Source organism: Ricinus communis, chromosome 4, assembly GCF_019578655.1.
Source record: "Ricinus communis isolate WT05 ecotype wild-type chromosome 4, ASM1957865v1, whole genome shotgun sequence".
Lineage (NCBI taxonomy): Eukaryota > Viridiplantae > Streptophyta > Magnoliopsida > Malpighiales > Euphorbiaceae > Ricinus > Ricinus communis.
In genome coordinates, this window is record NC_063259.1 from 16,788,389 (window position 1) to 16,799,795 (window position 11,407).

The 11,407-nt window shown below is 32.6% G+C and overlaps 1 non-coding gene across 1 annotated transcript; it reads left to right on the top strand.

Moving 5' to 3' along the window:
- Nucleotides 1-1,031: 1,031 nt before the first annotated feature.
- On the top strand, nt 1,032-1,137 carry LOC112536522. Its single transcript, XR_003080514.1, has one exon. It is a non-coding gene; the product is annotated as a small nucleolar RNA R71 (small nucleolar RNA).
- The last annotated feature ends 10,270 nt before the right edge of the window (nt 1,138-11,407 follow it).

Below are 11,407 nucleotides of genomic sequence, written 5' to 3' on the forward strand. Positions count from 1 at the left end.
TCAATCTATTCGGGAATAGAATAGGAGGTTTATAAGGCTCAACTGCCTTATAAAACTCAGGTCCTGAAAATGCCTCATTGTCTTTCTTTTTCTGCCTAAGATTGGGCTCTACTCTTCCTTCTTTCTATAAACCTCCTTTAGTTATTTTCACATTAATTAGTCCATTTTCTTTTATTGTACCTGCATAAGAAGAATCTTTCTCGATTAAATTTTCAACATTATTATCAAATAACTCGTCATCCTTAAGAACAATGGTTGTTTTAGTTTGCTGAGGTCGACTTGGTAATTTTTCTTTCTTATCTTTTTGTACAGCTTCAGCAATCTGCCCAATGTGAGTTTCCAATCGCTTCATTGAAGCTTCTATGGAATCAGTTTTCTTTTCGTTCCTCTCCATTCTATCATGGGTAGCTATCATAAGAGATTGGAGTGTTTCCTAAAAATTTGATTTTCTTTGAGGGGCTTGTCCTTGATTAGAGAATGGAGAATTTTGATTCCTTGGGTATTGAGGCTCTTGATTTTGATATTAGAGCTGATTTTGGTTCCTCGGTATTTAGGGTGGATTTTAATCATTATTTCTCTAGAAAAATTTGGATGGTTTCTCCATCATGGATTGTAAGTGTAGGAGTATAGGTTATTTCTAGGTGGCCTTAAGATACCATCAAATTAACCTGTTTATAATCATTTCCTGCATAAGTCTCATAAGATGAGCAAACATTAGCACCATGATCATAAACACCACATATACCACATACCTTGTTGCTTTGTACATTCTTAGTTGCAGCAAGTATCCTAAATTGTTTAGTTAATTCAGCTATTTGCTTAGCCATCTCATTATTAGACACAATTTCATTCACTCCTACTCTTTTTGTTCTCACACTCTTTTGTTATGAATTTGTTCAAAACATGTCAAAGATATCATAAACCTCATCAGTAGTTTTTTCTAACATAGCACCCCCAGTTGCATTATCAAACATATATTGATATTGTTGTGTTAGACCATCATAAAATGAATGATTGGTTATAAGAAGTGGGTATCCATAGTGTGGGCATTGTAGTAAAAGTAATTTGAAGCGTCTCATGCTTCATGAAAGGATTCATATCATTTTGATAAAAGTTAGAAATTTCAGTCCTTAATTCTTTGGTCTTTTGATGTGAGTAAAATTTACTCATGAATTTTTTTATAAACTTCATTCTAAGTTCTCAAAAAATTACGAGGCAAGGTCATTAACCAAGCCTTCACTTTCTCTTTTAATGAGTAAGGAAAATATCTCATTTTTAATTGGTCTTCATTTAGTCCAGATGATGGGAATGTACGAACTATGGCATAAAATTTCCTAATAAATGTTAATGCATCTTCACTAGGCATATCATAAAATGAAGGAAGTATATTAAAATGAATGTTCTTAAGTTCATAATTCCTAGATGCATCATCTAGAACATGCATGAAGTAGTGTTACCAATTATGGGACGAACTTAATCCTTCATAGCCATTCGCCTTTAAGCTGCAACTTCTCTTTGGTCATTAGCTATTATTTCAACTTCTCCTTCAAATTTTTGTTCTAGTTTTTCTTCAAATTCTTCTTCTCTTGAAGGTACAAACTCACTTTCTACTTCTTGGTCCCCTTCTGCCTTTTTAATAGCTGATCTCAAGTTGTAGGAATTTTAAGTTGATGAATCACCTGATCTTATTTTTCTGCTAGGCATACAAACTCAAAGGAAAAGTTTCAAATTTATAAAACTTAAAAATAAAATTTAAAGATAAAATAAAACACAGAAACTTGCGACACACAAAAATAAAAGAAATAAAACTCAACAATTAATCAAATTTAATATTGACATAATCCTTCGGCAACGACGCTAAAAACTTGATGTCTCAAACTTAATACTTGCAAGTGTACGAATCGAATGATAGTGCTGGCAAGTTCACCACGAGGTCAATCTCATAAGAAATTATAGAGTATTATTATAAAGATCAACTATCACATAAAATATTAAAAATAAATCTAAACGCTCTAAGCCAATGTTTTGAGAATGATTTTAAGGTTTATGAAAGAAATTAAATAACTAGAAAATAAATATACAACTGAAATGATTAATGTAAACTATATGATAAAATACCATTTAGTCTAGCTTATACTTAGTAATTCCCTTATTTCTTTTAAGTTCAAATCTAATGAATGAGATGGTGATGTGTCTTTTTTCTAGGTCACTCAAGATAATGATGCAACCTAGGTTTTTTTTATACCAACATAGATTAAAGTAAATATAATGTTTCCAATACTTTTAACCTAAAGATTCTCATAACAAATATTACTATTAAATTGATGTAATGGTCAACCAATGATAATAGATTAAACTAATACATGTATGAAAGTAAAGATATCATTCATTAAACTCATAATATATAATGTTCATATATAAATACAAAAAGTCAAACCAGACACTTATTGAACTTAGTCTGACATATTTAATCCAATGGTCATAGTAATTAAATAGAAAGACATAAAATATATAAAACAAAAAAATTAAAATTCTCTCAAAATTTAGAAGTTTTTTAAGGAATGAAGAAGATTGATAGTCACTCTACATGTCCTAAAAAGCTTCTTTGATTCTTGAAAGAATAATGCAAAAACTAAGTAAATATTGTAAAAGATGAATTTTAAGGAATTCGCAGAGAGAAGAATAATTGATCCCCTTCTCTTGTTTAATTGACCTCTACTTCTTGTAGAAATTTCTTTTATAGAGTCATTATCTCAGCATAATACCACTATAGTTATCCTTTTAAATGTCATAAACAAAATAAACAACTAACGAGATAGTTATCCTTAATCACATTATAACTAATTAATTTCCCTTCGTGGGCCTTGTTAAATTCAACCAAGCCTGCAATTTTGGTAATCCACATGTCTTTATTCCAAGTCTTTTACTGCAGCAGTCCAATTAAAGTCCACTCATGCATTTTTTAGCTCATATTTTCTCTTTTTGGCTATTAGTACCTGAAATTAGATAAAAAGACTAAAGTGAGGTAAAAAGCACATATTTCTATATATTATGTATATAAAATATATCAATAAATTATTAAAATATCTTAGTTATATACATATAATATGAACTTGTCATCCAACAATGATGAACAAAAATTAATGTTTTAATAGTGATACTCAAAACATTGTACAACAAAAACAACAACAACAACAAGAACAAAAAGAATAATAATAATAATAATAATTACTTTGTACAACAACAAGAACAAGAATAATAATAATAATAATAATAACAACAAATTTGTACAACAACAACTTTGTACAACAACAAGAAAAACAACAACAACAATAATAATAATAATAATAATAATAATAATAATAATAATAATAATAGTAATAGTAATAATAATAATAATAATAATAATAATAATAATAATAGTAATAGCAATAATAGTAATAATAGTAATAATAGTAATAATAATAATAATAACAATAATAATAATTATTATTATAATTATAATACTAATAATAATAAAAATAATTTAGTCTTTAAGGCCTAACGCCTCCTTTCTTGCTTAGGAAAACAAATAGATTTCTAAGCAATAGATATGCATTTCCTTTGAGTTTGCCCTAATCATAAGTAATCTTTGCATTTTGCATCGATACTCTTAATAATTGACTTGAGAAGAATAAAAATAGACCTTAATAGACCTACATTCTTTGTAGCACAGAGGATTTATTTGAATTTTTAATCTAATGCAGTCTATAGTTTGTAAGTTTTACTGGAAATGCCTTTCTCAATCAAAATTAGAAACACTAATCTGAGGGAATTTATCTAGGGCAATAGTACAATTTGGCCCCTAATATTTGGCTCATGGCTCATATATGCCCTTGAAATGAATTTTGGGATAAAAAACTTGCAAATTACTTGAAAACGGATATATAAGCCCCATAACTTAACTTTACTACATAACTACGTTATTAAACGTTAAAAAAAGCTGAGGTGGACGATTGTAGGGCTCTTTCCATCATGTTTGATTGTTGATTTTTCTCTATCCTCAAAGTTGAACCAGACATTCCTCTTTCAACATTTCTCCCTCTCTAATATTTCCTATTTTGAAACCCTAAATATTTAAAGTCTAGAATTGGAAAGGAAAGTAGAAAATTCTAAATTAAACTTATCAGCAAAATTGGAAAGGTAAGCAAATCTTTCCTCATAAGCCTTCTCCTTTCTTTTCTTTTATTTTTATTTTTGTCATTTTTTGCCTGTAATTTTTTATTTGTAGGGAGCGTGGACAGTCTTGCTTTACATTGTTGCCGTTTGCTGGAGCCCTACCATCGTCCACTGGTGTTAAGGTCATTAATGGGGCGTGGACAATCCATTACTCGTTTTCCACCGCTGTCGTTTGCTGGAGCTCTGTTGTTAATCGCTACCGTTTGCTAGAGCTATGCCGTCGTTTGCTGCTATTTGTTAGAGCTCTGCCGTCATCAGTTAGGTAGAGCTTTACCATCGTCCTTTGTCACAGTCCCTTACTTTTATTTAGTCTTTATTTCATTTTTTTTTGTGTTTAATATGGTGAAATTTTGATAATCATAATCAATTAGTGTTTATATATAGAGTTTGTGTAACACCCCAACTCAAACATCCAATTGAATATATAAATTTGGTTGTGATAGTTTGATCTAATGAGGTTTTGATAATCATCATCAGTTCTTGTTTTTCACAATTATAAATACTTAATGTTAAAATTCAACTCTATATTTTTTTATTTCACCTCACTTGCTTTATAATGCTTTTGTCTGATGAAACTCTTAAATAAAAATCGTCGTCAATAACAAAAATATCATTTTTGGTCCATGTTTATACTGCAAGTCCTCATCAGTTGGCATTGTCCTTATTATTTCTAGCTCCTTTGCCAAGAATGAGTTGATATAACAAATGCTATCTAATTATCATTGTGTAAGGAGTTAGGGTTTTAGTTGAATTGTCAATTTAATAGGAACCACTTACTCGTAAAGATTTTGCCATGTCATTGATGTATAACGACAATTTATTTCAAAGTTAATCATTATTAAGAGAGGTTTTATATATCAGTTTCTAATTAATTTGCAAGTTTTTTGTCCTAAAATTTACTTCAATGGCACATGTGAGCCATATGCCAAACATTAGGAGCCAAATTGTACCTTTGCCCATTTATCTATAATAGCTTCCCTATCTAACCAAGGGTTAAACCAAAAGGAATTATTAATCCCATTTTGGCCAATTGACTAGGCGGATTGCATTTTTAGATAAATTTGGTAAAATTAGAATATTTGAACATAATGGCCACTATGTGATAAAGTTTGGATTTTTAATACCAATGGGCCACTCAAACAAATAGTTGGAGAACAAATCCGCTCCTCGCCTACAACATTAAGAGAAAAAATGGCCATTTTCCCTTTTTGATTTGGTATAGGTGTTAATCATGATTGGTTTCTAGGTTATTCTTTTTAGGACTGAAATTGATAAAGGTTTGTTCTTTTCAACAAATAGGCAGCACATCACATGCATACCATTAAAACATGTCGTTTGTAATATGATGCAGTACCTGAAATAAAATACTTCTGCACATTATTTTCAATAACGACTAAGCTGTATGTTACCGATTCTTTCTTTTAAGTTAAAATAGATTAATCATCTCTCCTTCAATCAGTCTCCAATAAAATTTTAGAATTTATTTTTTAAGGTAATTTCTCTAATAATTTATCTTTTAGTAATTCTTTTATTTATCCTGTGTCTTTTGGATTTTGCATTTTCCATTTTGATTTGATTGATTATCAAATTGTTCAGTCGGATAGAATTGGGCTTTTGGATTTGCCTATTAACATTTTGATAATCTAAGATACACTCTCTCAGTCATTTCATCAAACATTTGGAAAGCGATACCAATTTGCTACAAAATTCAATCTTTCTGCCCTTTAATTTGGGAAAAAAGGAATTAATTTATATTGATATCACTAATCACAAGTTTTGCTAGTTTTCATATATGAGTTGGGAGTTGGATCTCATTTATGTTAACCTGCATTTTGCTGTATTTTGATCATTTAAGAAACTTGTATTTTATAATTCATATTTTTCTGCCAAGTTTTAGGAATTCCTCCGTATCCATGCAAATAAAGTTTGATTTGAAATGAGAACTTGAGCTTAGCTCATTGATAATTGTGCCAAATGGGGACCCATTAAAATATTAATTTGCAGGGCTTATGTGAATAAAATTATTATTTTTGAGGTTTTAATTAGAAGGTTGTTTGGACTGGTTTTATATTATATTTATAGAAAAATAAAATATCTTATTTTGAAATAGTTAGTGATGGGAATTGTAGGTTTCATCAATTAACTCCCCAATAGCAAAAATACTATGATAAGTTGAATTAGAAGAAAACTAGAAATTACCAATTTAATCCACAAATTCGGATCGTTCAAAGATTGAAGTAAGAAGATGGATGCTGCTTAACCCCTTTACCAATAAGGATAAAGATACTAAGATAGACTTTGAATTTCCTCTTATGCCACAAACAAGAAAGTTTGATAAATAACAAGAAAACAAAGATTTAGATTTTGACACCACAAGCTAGAATAAAGCTTGATAAGTCGCAAAGTTCAAGCAAGAAATTAAAGACAAAATTCCTCACAATAAAACTCAAACAAAATTTCATATATCAAATTCAATCATGCTCCAAAAGAAAGAGAAAATGACTTGTTTATATAGAGTACAAGTCCATGCGCACACTACTAAAATAGACTCACACACATAGGATTACTTTTACTCTTAAATGGCCTTAGTAACCACTATCCACACTAATAGTCATTACTTGGTATTGATTACCCCATTAACTTGTATATGGTGGCTCTTAATAACCACTACCCACATTGATAGCCATTACTTGGTATTAATTACCACATTAACTTGTATGGTGGCTACATGTAACCCTAATTGTTATTAACATGAAAACAAGTTAAATATTATTCCTTGGGCCTCAATGGATGCCTTATTGGGTTGAAGTTCTTGGGCTTTCCAAATATCCCTAATTAAACCCAATATGGCTTGTTGAAGCTTCTTGGATTTGGACCTTGTGATTGGGCCTTCTTGTACTATTAATGGATCTTGGATCTCTTTAAGCTTTGAACTTGGATTCACATCATTCCCCCTTTTTTCAAAAGGATTTGTCCATAAATCAGCTCCATCATCTTCATCACCTACATCAAACAAAGACAAGTCACTAACATTGAAAGTAGCACTAACATTGCCATACTCACTTGGAAGTTCTAGCTTGTAGGCATTGTTGTTAATGCGTTGAAGTACTCTAAAAGGACCATCTCCTCTAGGCATAAGCTTTGATTTCCTTTAGTTAGGAAATCTTTCCTTCCTCAAGTGCACCCACACCCAATCTCCAGGCTCAAAAATGACCTGCTTCCTCCCTTTGTTGTGTTGCTTTTCATATTGGAGTGTTTTCTTCTCAATATTTGCATGCACCTTCTCATGCAAAGTCTTGATGAATTCAGCTTTTTGTTTCCCCTCTAAATTAGCTTTGTCCAATGGCAATGGTAGCAAATCTAATGGAGTCAATGGATTGAATCCATACACAACTTCAAAGGGTGAGCAATTTGTTGAACCATGCACACTCCTATTGTAAGCAAATTCCACATGTGGCAAACATTCTTCCCAATTCTTCAGATTTCTTTGGATGAGAGCCCTCAAAAGTGTTGCAAGTGTCCTATTAACCACCTCTGTTTGTCCATCCGTTTGCGGATGACAAGTTGTAGAATACAAAAGCTTTGTCCTCATCTTTCCCCAAAGAGTCTTCCAAAAGTGACTAGGAATTTGACATCCCTATCACTCACAATGGTCCTTGGTACTCCATGCAGCCTTACAATCTCCTTGAAGAATAGATTCGCAATATGGGTTGCATCATCTGTCTTGTGACATGGAATGAAATGTGCCATTTTGCTAAACCTGTCCACAACAACAAAAATAGAATCTCTCCCTCCCTTGGACCTAGGTAATCCTAAAACAAAGTCCATAGAAATGTCTACCCAAGGTTCATTTGGTATGGGAAGAGGTGTATACAAACCATGAGGTATTGCTTTGGATTTGGCTTGTTTGCAAGTAATGCATTTCTCACAAATTCTCTCAATATACCTTTTCATGTGTGGCCAAAAGAAATGGTCACCCAACATATCCAAAGTTTTCTTAATCCCAAAATGTCCCATTAAACCTCCACTATGTGCCTCTCTCACAAGTAACTCTCTCAAAGAACTTTGTGGCACACACAATTTGTTTTCCTGAAAAAAAAAACCATCAAACTTATAGAACTTATCAAAACCCCATTTCTCACATACCCCATAAACATTAGCAAAATCAGGATCATTAGAATACAGATCTTTTATGTATTCAAATCCTAATAATTTTGCATCAAGTTTAGAGATCAAGGCATACCTTCTTGACAATGCATCGGCCACCATATTTTCTTTCCCTTGCTTGTACTTAATGATGTATGGAAAGGATTCAATGAATTCCACCCATTTTACATGTCTCTTGTTGAGCTTTCCTTGTCCTTTCGAGATACTTCAAGGGACTCATGGTCGATGTGAATTATGAATTCTTTGTAGCCAAGGTAATGCTGCCATGTCTTTAGAACCCTCACTAATGCATAGAACTCCTTGTCATATGTAGGGTAGTTTAGACTTGCTCCACTTAGCTTTTCGCTAAAGAATGCTATGGGCTTACCTTCTTGCATCAAAACTCCTCCAATACCTATGCCACTTGCATCACACTCAATCTCAAAAGGTTTAGTAAAATTTGGCAAAGATAACAAGGGTGCAGAACTTAATTTGTCTTTTAGCAAGTTAAAAGCCTCATCTTATTCAATTCCCCACTTAAAACCAACATTCTTTTTTATGCATTTAGTTAAAGGTGCAGCTATGGTAGAAAAATTCTTAATGAACCTTCTATAAAAGCTAGCTAAACCATGAAAGCTTCTTACATCACTTACACTTGTGGGTGTTGGCCATTCTCTAATTACTTTTACCTTTTCTTGATCAACATGAATACCCTTGTCATTGACAATATATCCAAGAAAAGTAATTTCATTAGTGCAAAAACAACATTTCTTTAAATTAGCATACAACTTCTCTTCTCTAAGCACATAAAAAACACAAGTCAAATGTTGTACATGCTCATCTAAGTTTTTGCTATAAACTAAGATATCATCAAAATAGACAACAACAAATTTGCCTATGAATGCTCTTAAAACATGATTCATCAACTCATGAAAGTGCTTAGTGCATTAGTTAAACCAAAAGGCATTACTAACCACTCATATAAACCATGTTTAGTTTTAAAACCTGTTTTCCATTCATCACCTTCTCTCATTCTAATTTGATGATAACCATATTTCAAATCAATTTTTGAAAACAAATATGAACCATGCAATTCATCCAACATGTCATCTAGCCTAGGAATGGGATGTCTATACTTCACCGTGATTTTGTTGATGGCACGACAATCAACACACATCCTCCAAGTTCCATCTTTCTTAGGCACTAACAAGACGGGTACGGCACATGGACTCATGCTTTCACGAACATAACCCTTCTCCATAAGCTCACTCACTTACTTTTCGATTTCCTTGGTCTCCTCCGGATTACATCTATATGCTGGTCTATTTGGAATGCTTGCTCCGGGTATGAAATCAATTTGGTGCTCAATGCCTCTTTTAGGTGGCAAACCATTTGAAATTTCTTTCGGAAATAAATCTTCATAAACCTGCAAAAGATCAACAACAACACTAGGTAAATAATTGGTTATTTGGTTAGAAATATGCAAAATCTCCTTGTACATAAGTACAAGCATGTGTTGCCTCAAAAGCATAGCTTCCTTCACATCACTCATTTTTGCATAAACACTCATTTTTCTTTCATTTGAACCTTCCTTGTTTTCTCTCACCTTGTGTTTCCCATTTTGGTCAAGAGAATTGGAATTTTTAGGTTCACTCATCTCACCTTTTTCTTTACTCTCAAAGGTTTCCCTTCCCAAAGAGTTTCCCAATGAAGAACCCATTTCTTCATATTGTTGCTTGATGCGCATTTGCTCTTCAAAAATCTGTTTTGGAGTTAATGGTCCAAGGTTAAACCTTTTCCATCCATAGTCAAAGTATACATATTTTTAAATCCATCATGACTAGCCCTTCTATCATATTGCCAAGGTCTCCCCAACAACATATGTCCGGCCAACATTGGCAACACATCACACAACACCTCATCCTTATATCTACCAATTTGAAACGAAACTAAAACTTGCTTATTTACCTTTACAACTCCACTTTCATTAAGCCATTGCAACTTGTATGGTCTTGGGTGCTTGGTAGTAGGCAACTTCAATTTCTCCACTAGCAAAGTGCTTGCTACATTGGTACAACTTCCACTATCCACAATCATGTTGCATAACTTGTTAGAAATCAAACAATAAGTATGAAACAAATTTTCCCTTTGCTCCCTATGAACATCATGTTTATTTTGCAAACTCAATGTTCTTTGAACAACAAGATTATCTCCCTTAGCACATTCAACATCACTACAATCTTCTAAAGAAGGCATATCATCATCACTATCCCCCTCACTCTCCGACTCAATATCACCATTCCTTAGAATCATAGCTTTCTTATTTGGACATTCCCTAGCAATGTGCCCATGACCCAAACACTTAAAATATTTGATTCCCCTAGTTTGGGCTGGTTGATTCTCACCCTTTCCCTTATTACCCAAGTCAATTTTAGGTTTAGTTTCTTCCACTTTTGACTTAGTAAAAAGTTTATCATCCCAAGAAGTTTTCCAAGAAGAAGAAGAACCCATATTTGGTTTAGAATCATACCTCTTTCTTTTCAATTGCCTTTCCACTTTCATGGCCAAATTCACAATATCTTCAATCTCCACATAATGTTGCAAATCAACAACATCAGCAATGTCTTTGTTTAGCCCTCTCAAGAACCTTGCCATGGTAGCTTCACGATCTTCTATCACATTTGCTCTAATCATAGCCTTCTCCATTTCTTTGTGATACTCCTCCACACTCATGGATCCTTGAATTAGAGTTTGTAATCTTTGATGAAGCTCTCTGTAGTAGTGGCTTGGAACAAACCTCTTTCTCGTGATTTGCTTCATTTCTCTCTAAGACTCTACGAGTCTTTCTCCATATCTACGTCTTTCCTTGCAAAATTGATCCCACCAAACAATTGCATAATCACTAAACTCAACAACGGCAAGTTTTACCTTTTTCTCCTCCGAATAATTATGACATTCGAAGATGAGTTCCACTTTCCTCTCCCATTCAAGGTACACATCTGGATCATTTCTTCCTTGGAATGAAGGAATCTTCATTTTGATG